This window comes from Lentinula edodes (genome assembly GCF_021015755.1).
Source record: "Lentinula edodes strain Le(Bin) 0899 ss11 chromosome Unknown C8R40scaffold_74, whole genome shotgun sequence".
In the NCBI taxonomy this organism is placed as follows: domain Eukaryota; kingdom Fungi; phylum Basidiomycota; class Agaricomycetes; order Agaricales; family Omphalotaceae; genus Lentinula; species Lentinula edodes.
The window spans coordinates 143141-158011 of record NW_025764380.1 but is presented as its reverse complement, the minus strand read 5'-3'; positions in this window follow the sequence as shown (position 1 = coordinate 158011).

Genomic DNA, 14871 nt, shown 5'->3' with positions numbered 1-14871 from the left:
ATAATGAACCATCAAAGAGACGAAGATTAACAGGAGAGATTTTGGTCATAGGAATAGAATTTTGAGACACATAACGAGTATCGATGAAAGAGTCAGTAGAACCAGAATCAACAAGAGTAGGAAATTTAAGAAGAGCAGAGATAGGTTCAGCCGGTGCGGCCGAATCGGATAACGGAAATTCAGTAGTTAATGATATTACAAGAGATCATTCAATAGAAGAAAGAGCGGACACGTTGAGATATAACTCCCCAGGTGAGGTACGAACCTGACCAATGCAGCTCCCGTTTCGTACCGGGGAACAAGAGCTGCAGACTAGTTTTCCAATTCCTCTTCAACAACGATTGGCATTGCTTCGGGGGTTTCTTCAACTTCAGCAGCACGGCCCTTCGATTCTTGGGCCTTTCGCTTATTGCAGTCAGCAATCGCAGAAGAGACAAAGGTCGTTCTTCATCCTTCTTTCCCTTTCAGAGGGAAGAACTTTCCCATCTGCACCGAGATGATTGAACGCGGGGCGCTGACCACCGGATTGGCCGGAATTCGAAGAGTTCTGGGGCTTACCATTGTTAGGTTTACCTCCAAAGAAAGGTTTAGGCTTTGGTGTGAATGGCGCCAAAGAGCCAGATGGCTGGGAGTTGTTTTGCTGGTTAGTAGGACCAGCTTTGAAGTCCGAGGAACCCTTCTTTGGGTTCCAAGCAATAAAAGGCTTACCAGCCTCACGCTTTCTAGTTTCTTCGCACTTCCAATAACGGTTGTCAATATGAAGAACTTCTTGACAGTAATCAGTGAGCATTGCCGGCTCGGGCAAACGCGCCATTTTGTCCTTGATACGTTCAGCTAAACCTCATCCATAAGCCCATTTCAGGGCAGCAGAATCCCAGTTGGTACTGCCAGGGTGTTAAACCGGAGGTTGTATTTCCGGATGTTTTTGGTTTCCTTCATCTTCAGGTTACCGAGAGAATCTTCGGCCTCACCTTGGGCGTCGTAAATGCCAAAATTGTCCTGGAGTTCTTTTACAAGAGCTTTGAAGGAGGACATCTACGCCGGCAGCGAATCAAGGTCCGGGTCGAGGATATCAGGGACAAACCATTCTTTGGCTGACTCACTGAGATAGGAAAGAGTATAATTCACCTTCCGTTGGTCGGTGAAGTACTTTGGACGGTCATTGAAGACCAGGGCAAGATTGACGAAGAACGTCTTAAGTTTTCGGGGGTCCGAACCGTCGAATACCTCTGGCTCCTTGACTTTACTCTTAGATTCAGAGCTGTCAGAAGGTCGGCCGAGAGCAGCGAGAATGGTACCAAGGGTTTCAATGGAACCCTTGAATCCCAACAGGAGTTCCAACATAGCACGTTGCTTGTTGGGGATGTCAGGAGAGATTGGGGAATGGGGTCCACCAGGTCCACCAGGACTGCCGGGACCACCAGGTCCACTGGGGTCACCAGGCTCACCACGCGGTAGACCGCCGGAGTCGTCATCCAGACCGTTGTTGTTGTCATTGTCGGCACCCAGATCATCAGGGTCAACAGGAGGGTCTTTACATAGGTCCAGTCTCTGTCCCTTTGTACCTGCTACCTATATGGAATTCTCTTTACGTTCTGTTTCTCTACTCTTGTCTCTCATCTCTATGATCATCTATACAATCCAATACATGCTTTTACTTCACGTCTAAGCAACCCAAGTGAGTCTTCGAGCTCCCTTGACCAATACTAAAACTCCTCCAACGTCTATTGTTCTGGTGAGCCAACCTCCCCCAAACCTCCTCAAGCTCCCCAATTGCTCCACAAGCTCTGGAACCTCAACCTAGGTAATGTTGAAGCTATCCCTTATGTCGAACTACATGTTGCTTCTCCGTTACTACCTCCACCACTACCCCCACTTCCTGGGACCTCCTTCCCGAGCTTATACTCCATTAGGAGCTCTCACATTCAAAACCCACATCAACTACGATCTACAATGATCCTACATTGACGTCCCTAGCTAGTAAAACCCATACTACGCAATGGTCTTATGTCTACTGGTTCCTGTTACTTCCACCTTCCTCTGTTAACGTCCTAGGGACCTCCCTGGACCTTCTAGGAACCCCTTCAAGGGTCACATCTCACAACTCGAACTACTACCAGGTCATTCCTGTCCTCGGTCGCGGTTTCCGTAGCTCCCTTCGAGCTCCAGCTTGCTCCTAGCATGCTATAATATAAACTTCTCATACCAAACCCAACCTTAAGACCAATTCTGACCCAGGTCTTACAGGAAACAAGTTAGCAATATAAGGAAGAGGATAAACACTCAATTTGCTATCACCGTGTTTACCCTCTCGATGCAACAAAGTAAACTTCAGCAGAGGACAGAATTTCAGGGAAAAAAAGAATTGTTTTTGTTAACATTTGATGACTCACATACCATCTATGGAACATTGTTCTCATATTACAAACCACTATCTCACTACCATGTTATCAATCTCACCATTGTGTACTATTACTATAGGACTACCAGTAGGATACATCGTAGATTCTTTTCCTGTCAGCTTGTTCCTTGTAATGAGATTGAGCTAGAAGGATTTCTTCTCAAAGGAAGACATGGAGTTCATCGAGGTTGACAACAAAGTCCCTGGCTAGGTCAGACTTCATGTTGACCTCGGGCCGAATGGTGATATTGGGATGGTATCCTTTGTTAGCAAAGAATGGAGTAATACCAGTAGAAGTGTTCAGAGCATTGTTGTAGGCAAACTCGGTGATTGGAAGTAAGTGAGACCAGTCATCTTGTTGATAAGAGCAGTAGTTCCTGATGTACTATTCAAGAGTCTGGTTGACATGCTCAGTCTGCCCATCAGCTTCCAGATGGTATCCAGAGGTATAGTGAAGTTCCACGGAGAGCACTTTACCAAGAGCCTGGAAAAATGCTGAAACAAATTTGGAACCCCAATCAGAAGTGACATGGTAAGGAACACCATGCTTAGAGAAAACATGAATAACAAAAAGCTCAGCTAGTTGTTCAGAAGTGATAGTGTCAAAAGTAGGAATGAAAATAGCTTGCTTGGATGATCAATCCACAATGACCAGAATAGCTGTGTAGCCATTTGACATTGGCAGTTGCTCAATGAAGTCCATAGAGATGGAATCCCATGGTCGAACTGGAACCGGCAAAGGTTTCAAGTACAGCCCCTAGTAGCTAGTCTGGTGCTCCGCCCCGATACATTGATTAGTAGGTATAAATACTCCTATACTGTACTTTAGTTCCTCAGTTTAACTATTAACTTAGATCACCCTTATTTGTCTTTCTCTGTCCTCTGAAGTTTTAAGGCTTAACCCTTGAGTACTCTCTACTCCGACCTTAGGACTTATAAGTTCTTTGGGTTTGCTCCTCGTCATTGGTGTTACTGCTGTTACCAGCCTGGCTGCTACTCGCATACTTCTTGTACCTCTCCTCTAATCTCTTCCTCCGGGGACTAATGGCATAATGGCAGTGTTGTTCATAACTTCACTACTGTTCCATCCAACCCTCTGTGCTTAGACACTGAACAGCCCTTGGCATGGCTTTCCAGTGTACATGATTGTTAAGATCATGTACACCGTGTAACCGTGCCAGAGCCACAAGGTGTCTAAGTGCGGAAGACGAGTGGGACAGTAGTGAAGTTATTAACAACACCGCCGTTACGCCGTTAGTCCCCGGAGAGTGAGAGTAGAGAGAGAGAAGCTAAGTAGCAGCCAGGTCGGAGCGGCGGTATCGCCGGTGACGAGGAGCGAACCAGAGGACGTCTAAGTCCTAAGGTTATAATGGGGAGTACTCCAAGGCGTTGAGCCTGAAGACTTAGAGAAGAGTTAAGTTGAGAAGGGAGATCTAAGTTGATCTAAGTCGATAATTAAACTGAGGAACTACAGTAGCGTACAGGCAGTATTTATATCTACGGAGCGGCGCATCGGTGCGGAGCGCCAGACTAACTACTAGGAGCTATACGAGTAGTACTTGCAGGGTAGAGTAAAAGACAATAAGGAGAGACTAGAACGAAAGAGTAAAAGACAATAATGAGAGACTAGGACGAAAGGATATGTGTAGCGAGAAAGAACAATAGGAAGAGATTACAATAAAAGCAGATCTTCGGACTACCGAGCGGCGGAATGGAGGCCCGCGGCATGGACTTGACAATGATCTTAACAGGTGAGTTCAACAGTACAATGACAGTTGTCTTATCATCAATGCAGCATTAAGTGCCTACATCTGAAAATCCTGTTTTTTTTGGCTAATTCTCTGAAAGCAACTGAGAGTGCTTCCCAGCAGCGAAAGCACCCAGAGCAAGTTTAAATTCTACAAGAATGTGAAATGTGACCTTTGAGGAGGTTCCTGAGAGGTCCAGGGAGGTCCCTAGGACAATAACTGACATGAGATGACAAGCTGAGAACTGGAACATGTTAGGACAGATGAAGGCTGTGAGCTGTAAGAACTCAGAATGTCAATGTAAACAGTTTGAGCTGTCAGGAGACAAGAGTCATAGGAGTAGGAGCTCCTAACAATAAGTGGGGAACATTGGTGTTCCTGAATGGTGGAGGTAACAATGGAAAGCAATATAAAAGTGGATGACGTGGAGAGCTTCGATGTTGCTTATGGGTAAGGTCCCAGTACCTGGGGAGCAAGTAGGGAGCTTGAGAGAGGATTTGGGGAGGTTGGCTCACCAAAACAGTAGACATCTGGGGAGCTTTGGATTTGGTTGAGGGAGGTTGGGTACTCACTCAGGATGTTTAAACATGAAGTAAAAGTGTATATTGAATCATATGGATGATTGTAGGGATGAGAAACAGAGGTAGAGACTGAGAGTAAGGAAACAGAGAGAAAATCTGTATAGTTAGCAGGTACAAAGGGACAGGGACAGGACCTATGTAAAGGGTGTGTGATCAAAATATACCAAGCTAGGGTTTGGGATGCTACAGAACTGCTTAAATAGGCATGGAGAAATTAACAAGATAGCATCAGGGGATCTGTTGTATGTAAGGTAGGTTATTGAGATCAGTTACTGATGGAGACAGGGTGCCGTACAGGCAATGGGAAGGTCCCGAGTCTTTAAGGTGATAGGTAAGTGCCTGGTATCATGGGAGGTACTGTAAGCATTGAGAGGGGTGAGAATTGAGGGAGGTCCTGCAATGAAGGATCAGATAACAGAGAGGCAAGGGAGGTTCCCCAAGGCTAGGGATGACAGTGAGAATGGGTTAGGGCATGACACAGTACCCTTGCTCTGGCAAACATACAGGTTTTGCAGATGTACTCTAACAATATCTTTTGAACTTATTACCTGTGGATACTACTATCACATTCTATCCTATCCATGTTAATATTGGTTAATTCTCAGTTGTGGTAGTAAGACAACTTGACTGTGGTATGTTCTTCAAAAATCCTATTTTGTGAGTCAGTTTAGTTTTGTGACATTTTTTGAATTCTAGACTCAAGAAATAACAATGAGCTGAACCTGAAAATAATTGAGTCTAGAATTTTTTTACTGAAACACATAGCAATCTTTGGAACTCATACAGTGACACATATTCATAGACCACCCTGTATGGGTAAATCTGGTATATGACTCTAGTGTGTATATTGAGGATTTTTGTGCTCAGAAAATCATATTCAATGTGCAGAGTATATAGGAGTATTTCCAGCATTCTACTGGATATCTGCTAACCACAGTAAATATGGGGAAAAGAAACAAAGATAGATAAAGTACAGTGATGATGGTTTTCTTGAGCCAAAACATCAAGATGGTCTTGCAACTTTCTAATCCAACATCTGATCATAAAACCACATATCTACAAAAAATCTTAAACATCTTTGAACAAACTTGAGATACTTTAAAGTACACTGCAGCAAAGTTTGATTATACTACAAGTTTTTCTTTATTTTTGGTAGCAATTGGACTCCTTGGGCCATGTCATAATCCTATTCAATCCAATACAAATATGATGTGGCTCAAGGAGGCCATCATCACTGTATCTTCTATTAAAGAGGATTGAACTCTGGATGTTACAATTAGCCTATATTCATCAAAAGTGTCAAGTCCATGCCTTGGGGCCCCATTCCGCTGTTCAGTATTCCGAGATCTACTGTTTATTGTAGTCTCATCTTTATTGTTCTTTCTCGCTACACATTCCCTTTCTACTTAGACTCTCCTTCATTGTCTTATTCCCTACCCTGCAGGTACTACAATGTGTAGCTCCTAGTAGTTAGTCTGGTGCTCCGCACCAATGCGCCAATCCGTAGATATAAATACTGCCTGTACGACACTGTAGTTCCTCAGTTTAATTATCAACTTAGATTATTCTCTTCTCATCCTTGACTTGAGACTCCCTCTGGACTCTTGACAATCTCTAGTCTTCAGGCTTGTCGCCTTGAAGGACTTCCTACTCTAGCCTTAGGACTTATAAGTTCTTTGGTTCGCTCCGACTTGGCTGCTCCTGGCTCCTCTCTTCTCTATTCTTGATCTCCGGGGACTAGCGGCATAATGGCAGTGTTGTTAATAACTTCACTATTGTCCCACTTGACCTTCTGCCCTTGAACACCTTGTGGCCTCTGGCACGGTTACACAGTGTACATGATCTTAACAAATAGATCCAATATTATTTCCACTGTGGCTTACACTTACCAAGGTCTATAAGATACATATCTATGTTGTGTTTTCCTGGATTGGAATATTCAGTAGTAGACAAGAGGATTGAGGCATGCCAGGGCAAGCCACTGAACTAAATATACAGTTGGACGGTATAATTTCGCATTCCGCCGGTGCGTTCTGCGTTCCGACGGATTTGCGTTTAAGTTCGTTGCGTTCAATTAAGTGCGTTCACATTCAATATAGCTGCGTTCACGAGGAATATTTATCATATTTACTAAACTATTCCCAAATATTTAATCTATTTTTCTGGAAAGTACATCCATATTATTGCAGTCAAATTTGAGCCCAAAAACATGATCTGAAGATGAATTCTCCACCAAATCATTCAAAAATTAGTGCAGTATAGAGTGATAGAGGGGCTCTAGTGTACCTCATAGTGCTTCCCATAGGTAAGATTGTAAGATTGCTAGTTAGCACAGTCTTAGACACTTCTCTCTTGTTCCACTTCTTATTTTCCAACCAATGTCCAGAGGCCATTAACTATCCAATGATCAAAAAACCATCACATACATGTAAGAGTATACTATATTGTGTTAGTACTTTAGTTTGTTGCAATATACTATGTAGCTCACCTCAGTTGTCTGTAAAGCAACTGAGGGACTCGGAAACATGCCATCAGTGTGATCTATATCTAACTGTACAGTATTCACTAATAATGCTGTCTCTATGTTTGTACATATCTACTTAACCTGTATGTACCATTCCCCATGTACAGAGTATACCTCAACAATACATACCTTCTCAAAACATGGGGTTAGTACATTGTGTTGGAATATACATACAAAATAATCTTTTCTCTTAACTATACTACACAAACATGGACCAAGTACTGTTGAAGTAAGATTAATGCCACTTTGTGTGATTTAAGTCGAACTGTATAGTTATTAAGTAATACTGTGTTAAGATCATGTACACCATGTAACCGTGCCAGGGCCACAAGGTATCTAAGGGCGGAAGGTCGAATGGGACAGTGGTGAAGTTATTAACAACACCACTGTTACACTGTTAGTCCCCGGAGATCGAGAGTATAGAAGGGAGGAGCCAGTAGCAGCCAAGTCGGAGCGGCGGTATTGCCGGTGACAAGGAGCAAACCAAAGAACGTATAAGTTCTAAGGTAGTAGTAGAGAGTGCTTCAAGGCAATGAGCCTGAAGACTTAGAGGAGAACTAAGTTGAGGAGGGGATCTAAGTCGATAATTAAACTGAGGAACTACAGTAGCGTACAGGCAGTATTTATATCTACGGATTGGCGCATCGGTGCGGAGCACTAGACTAACTACTAGGAGCTATATGTGTAGTACCTGCAGGATAAAGTAAAAGACATAAGGAGAGACTAGAATGAAAGGGTATGTGTAGCAAGAAAGAACAATAAGAGTGAGATTACAATAAACGGTTGATCTTCGGAATACTGAGTGGCGGAATGGAGACCCGAGGCATGGGTGTTACGATCACTTCTTTTTCATCTGATCTTTTTCCTTATCCCTTGTCTTATCTTTTATCTTTTGTCTTATCTTCTATCTCCCTTATCCTATATCTTGTCTTATCTTGTCACCTGACCTATTATTCATGCTTACTGATACAACATGTGCTTTTCATTTACTTATATTAAACACAGCAGTCTTACATACAGCATGAGGATCGAGCTTTCATTACTTACACATTGCTTTACTTATGTTCTACTCATGTTTACCACTAACCCAGGGCGTTGGGCATTACTAGGGCAGAGGGTTGTTTACTCGTATATAGGCTGTAGTTACTTGCTGTATTTCCTTAGCTTTGATCTCGTCTATTCTACCTGGTTTAGCCCAGAACTTTGCTTACTTCCTCTATTGCTTCGCTGTCTGAGGTTTTCTTGAGTGTGACACCTGGTGACACCCGTTACTAGAACCAGTCGCTGACAATGGGCTTGACATACTGCCATCTCTTGAATAGGCATTTCAAAGCAGTATATCTGACATATGGAGTACTCCCTAACACCCCCCACTACTCTGTACAATCCAGTCTCAGTAGCAATACCAAGTTGGAGTGAGAAGTACCATTGAGAGCTTTCATAAAAATATCTGCTACATTCTCCCCTGACCTGATCCACTGTATCCAAACCTCCCCACTTGCTACCTTTTCCCATATGTAGTGGTGTCGCATCTTGATGTGTTTCACTAGTGCATGGTGTTTCCAGTTCTCAGATAGGCTGTAAGACCTGGGTCAGAATTTGGCATTTCATGGTCTTTTACCATACTCATTGCTTTGACCTCGTCGGTCAATGCAACTCTCATGAAGTGTCATGCCTCGCCCTGAATTCCATAGCCCATAAGCTCCTTGACATAGTTCCCAACCTCCTCAGTCCCCTTACCTCCTCAGCCCACTTCCCTGAACCCCTGAGAACACTCCCAATGCCGCAAACCTTCTCTCTGCTAGGACAACCTCCATGATTCTTAGTTCCCCTCAATGCAACCGAACCACTCCACGACAGGGTCCTGGAACCCCGCACATGCGCCCATCATTCCGTCCTCATGTCCGTCCTCATGTACTTAGAAACCCCATTAAGTGCCCGTTTCGTACTATGTCTCTTTGTTAACTTCCCTATACATATTTAAGCAGTCCAGTAGCATCCAGAAGCCCAGCTTGGTATATTTTGAACACACACCCTTTTGCATAGGTCCAGTCCCTGTCCCTTTGTACCTGCTAACCATACGGATTTCTCTTTACTCTCTGTTTCTCTACCTCTGTTTCTCTCTACTTCTGTCTATTGTCTCTCTGATCGTCTATACGATCGAATATACGCTTTCACTTCAAGTCTAAGCCTTCCGAGTGAGTCCCCGAGCTCCCTCGAACATTACTAAAGCTCCCCAACGCCTACCCGCTTTGGTGAGCTACCCTTCTCCAAACCTCCCAGAGCTCCCTAGCTACTTCGTAAGCTTTGGGACCTCGATCTAGGTAACGTCGAAGCTACCCCTCACGTCGAACTACGTATTGCTTCTCCGTTACCACCTCCCACGCTCGAGGACGTCCATCCTCAAGCTCAGCCCCCAGGGACCTACCCTCCCTGACATATCCCTTCTCGGGAGCTTACACTCTCGAGACCCAATTGCATATACGACCTACTCGATCCTATATTGACGTTCTAGCGAGTACAACTCCTACTACGCAATACCGTACGGTCCCGCACTCTTCCTTAACCTCCCTACGCCTTAGGGACCTCCCTGGACCTCCTAGGAACCCCCTCAAGGGTCATCATCTCGTCGTTCCAGGCACTACTAGGTCATTCCCGTCCTCGGTCGCGGTTCTCATAGCTCCCTTCGAGCTCCAGCCTGCTCCTAGCACGCTACAACATAAAACTTCATATACCAAACCTACCCTAAGACCTATTTTGACCCAGGTCTTACATGAAGTCTCATGATGTGCCCTTTGATGCGCCATCAGCGGTGTGTTCCCATCAATCTCTTTTCACATGTTTATTGTACTTTATTACACAATTATCCCACTAGTTCCATTTGTTTCCATACGCTTCCATACAACTCATCCTCATTCATTGATTAGTTTATTATGATTCATTATCGACTCATTATTACCCATATATATTGATTCCTCATTCTTGTTCTATATCGCAATCACTTACTCATTAGACAAGAGTAGTATATAAAGGACAGTAGACAGATCCTAGTTCCCCATCTCAACCTCTTGGTCATTGGGCAACTAGGCAAGTACTTGTATCCTTTTAGATATTACCTATCTAACTTGGTCATTGGGCAACTAGATTCCCTTTTGATTACTAGTGTGATTGGCCTCTGATGCTATCCCACTGTTGTTCGGGATCATTATTTCTTTCATCTGTGCTTTGTGCTTGTTTCTGTGCTTCTTCGCTCTGCCACTATTGCTCCTTGGCATATTCAGACATCCCACCTCCCTCTTCCTGCCTCGTCGTGACAGCAACATTTTGTAGTCTATATAAACTCATACTTATCACAGAGCCACCTCAGATGATTGCCTTCACCTTCGTGCATCTCTGAGGTGAGCTACTGATACTTTACTTATACCTAATGCTTCATACTTACTTATGTTTCCTAGTCCCGTTATCATTCTAGGTGAATAAGGACAATTTGCATCTCTGAGTCTCGTTATCATTCTAGTACAAAATCTACGTCTCACATAAAGTAGGCTTATAGAGTACATGGGACAGCATCAACTCCCTCAATTGTTCCAATACCAACTGAGGTGAGCCTGTCTACAACCACTACTTACTTAAGTAGTTTAACTTACACTGACACCTCTGAAGGCTGTTAATAATGGAGAATGATAAGCCTTCTATTTTTCCTTGATTATGCTGTTAAGGAAGGTACTCCATACATTCAAAGAACTTGGACATTTCCCTTTCTGCAGACAGTGTTATGAGTAGGTACTATACAGTTGTAGTTAGATCATGCCAGCAGTGTCTTCAAGTTCCTCAGTTTCTTTACAGCCAACTGAGGTGAGCTAGATATAATAAAACTCACTGTGAGCTCATAGTACTAACATAGCATAGACCCCCACTTAGAAGGTACCTACAACAGGGTTGCTTCACAGCCAATTGAGACTCTCACTTAACTTAACATATGCAGATGCACACCAATCCATGGTGGTGATGCTGTACTCTATAACAGGACTCATAAATCATGCATAAAAATAGATATTAAAGCTGCTTAGAGGAACAGAATATGACATTTTGAAGACTAGTATCTGACAGTAATAGTGCAATGACAGAGCTAAAAATATCAGAACAGTAAGCTTTATCAATAAGATGCAGCCAGTTCCTCTCAGAGTGTAATCACACTGAGTGTCATGAAGTATGTAGCCCCTATCATTTTCCTTTTCTCACCGTCTCGACGCCCTTACTTGTACGATTACATCACTGTCAAATCCCATCGATTACTGACCCACCTGATCCCCATCATCGATTACTGATCCACCTGTTACCCTTCTCCTTCTACTGGCTTCCGCCACCTTCCTTGTTCCTAAACTGTACAGTATTACATCGTCATTTCTCGCAGATCGGATTATGTATATAAAGCCAACCCCTCACAGCCTGGTCCCTCATCTTGACCTCTCTGTCATTATCTGGGACCAGGTATGTGCTTACTTATTGTTACCTATGACTACGATACTCAATATATCTCTGTCATTATCTGGGACCAGTTTGCCTCCGCTCTGCTTAGTCGCTCCGCCTCACCGCCTTGCTTAGTCGCTCCGCCTCATCGCCTTGCTTAGTCACTCCGCTTCCCTGCTCCGCTAGTCACTCCGCCTCTGCCGCTTCGTGACATTAGGTCAAGATCCATTACTGCACTGACAGCCTACCGATAAGGTTGTCCTTGCAGGGTCTATAGACACCACGTCTTCCCCAGTTCCGCCCGACTCTGAAACACCTGTTGCCAGTATAGACTGCTCCGCACTCCCGCACGCACTTGACCCCAGAGACCAAGCTCACGCCCATAACAACGACGATACTTGGCGCGATTGCCAGTCTCAACCTTGCCCCAACGCCCTTTCGAACTCAATCCGAGAGCCACTCACTGTGAGCAATATCACCTTCTTGCCAATTCCCCAACCCCGATTGCCTACTCCTATCATGTCGACTCCTATTCCGCCTGCCACACCAGCCCCACCCGCCTCTGCAGAAGATCTCATGACTCAGCTGATTAAACAAGTAGCCAATCTTGCTACAGCCATGGAGGAACGCTCATCCTCCAAGTCCAGCATGAACAAACCCGAGGTATTCAAGGAAAAAGATAGCGCTGAAGCGCGTCGCTTCATGGCTCAGTTCCAGAACTGGGCATCGGAACAACCTGATCTCACCAAGAGTCAGGCAAAGCTTATCAAGTCAGCCCTAGGGTTCTTCACTGAAAGTGCAGGTGACTGGGCAACCCCGCATTTGCTACATTTCAATGCGGAACATCCCCCCTTTGGAGGAAATTGGGAGGAGTTCCTGAAAGAGTTTGGTCAACGCTTTGAGTCAGTAGACCCGGGTATGGAAGCTCGCAGCGAGATCAAAAATCTCAAACAAAGTAAAGGTCAGACAGTCGCGGAATTTGCTCAGAAGTTCAAGGATATTGGGGATCGGACTGGAATGTCTGACATTGATTTACGAGAACACTTCTTCACTGCCCTACTTCCGGAGATCCGACAAAATCTCATCATTGTAAACATCGCCCAAGGACTTGCTCCGACTCTGAAGGAGGCAATCAAACGAGCCATATCAGTGGACGTCTACATGCATGATCCCACCATGACTGGCCGGAACTCTGGACACACTCCCACACATGCTGCTCACACTACCCCTGCTGACCCCCACGCTATGGACATTGATGCAACCCACACTAGTAATGGGAATACTAGGGAGGCATTCCTAGCTCGCATGCGAGGACGATGCTTCGGCTGTGGTGCCCAAGGTCATGTCAAGCAAAACTGCCCACACCGAGAAACTACCTGCCGTTACTGTGGACGCCGAGGACATCTGGAAGCAGTCTGCCAAGACAAGTTCATGGGACTCGGACGAGACCGAGGCCGACGCCAGCAACCTCGACGCCAGCAGATATCCGCTACGGGACCCACACCATTCTCCCTATTCCCAAATGAATCCGTCCAGATTGCTTCCTCGACCCCAACATCTACCCCTGCAACCGTACCTGCTACTCCGAGCCCCCCTAACCAGGACTTTTCTAACCAGATTGGTCAAATAAGGGAATTACTTGATCGTGCTAACGCTATGTCTTCCTCGTCCTCTGGCTTTCAACAGGGTTTTTAAAGAGGGTACCCGCCTCGGCTGCACCGAGAGTACCCCGTAATCAGTTTGTTATGTTCGCTACTTCTTCGTATGACTCGCACCCATCATGTACAATATCGTCGATCCGGGAATTAAACTCCACTTCCCCACATTTCCGAATTCATGCGAGACTAAGAGGAAGGAATCATAGTATAACAACTGCAGCCATGGTAGACTGTGGAGCTACTGCCCTGTTTTTGAACCAAGACTTTGCCACCCGGAACCATGTAAGATGTGCACCCCTTCATAAACCAATCGACATCTTTAATATCGATGGAACACCTAACCGAGCGGGACAGATAACCCATTTTGCACGCCTAGCACTCACAGTGGATAATCAAGAGCGGTGGATGGACTTTCTGATCACCAACCTAGGAGGCGAAGACGTCATCCTTGGACTCCCCTGGCTACGGAAGGTAAATCCGGAGATCGATTGGGAGAAAGGACGACTTTCAGTAAAACCCCCTCGAGTAACTATAGAAGAAGTCCCAGACGAGGAGATCTCATACTCTCACCGAGCCGCCGCTAACACAGAAAGCCCAATCCCTGAACTCCCGAACCCGGAACCTCCCACCGAACCCACTCAGATTGAGGTACCACTGGAAGCGACCCTTGAAGAGAGCAAATCAGCAGTGGTGGAAGAACCGCCAATACACCAAATCCGAGCCAATCATAAAACTCGCCGGGCATGGGTAAAAGCAGGAATCCTAGAGGAACAGACTGAGGAAGTCTGGTGCGCTGCAGGATTCACTTACTCCCAGCAGCTAGCAGAGGAAGCCAACCGAGACAAACCCGTTAAAACCTTTGAAGAAATGGTCCCTGAGCAGTACCGTGATTTCAAAAAGGTTTTCTCAGAATCTGCCTCCGAACGATTACCTGCCCACCAACCTTGGGACCATGCAATTGATCTCATACCTGGAGCACCGGCGACCATGCGCACCAAGATCTACCCCATGTCCCTAAATGAGCAGGAGGAGTTGGATCGCTTCTTGGAAGAGAATCTGCGGAAAGGCTACATTGTTCCCTCCAAATCACCCATCTCGTCCCCAGTCTTCTTTGTGAAGAAGAAGGATGGGAAACTCCGTTTTGTACAGGATTACCGGAAACTGAATGAGTACACAGTGAAGAACCGCTACCCCCTCCCATTGGTGGCTGACATAATTAGTCGGCTTCAAGGGGCTCGATATTTCACCAAGTTTGATGTACGCTGGGGCTATAACAATGTCAGAATCAAGAAAGGCCATGAATGGAAAGGGGCCTTTGCAACCACACGAGGGCTGTTCGAGCCTAAGGTTATGTTCTTTGGTCTCACCAACTCCCCTGCAACGTTTCAAGCACTTATGAATGCCATATTTGCAGACCTCATTGCAGCTGGAAAGGTAGCGGTTTACCTAGACGATATCCTCATCTTTAGCAGTGATCTTCAGGAGCATC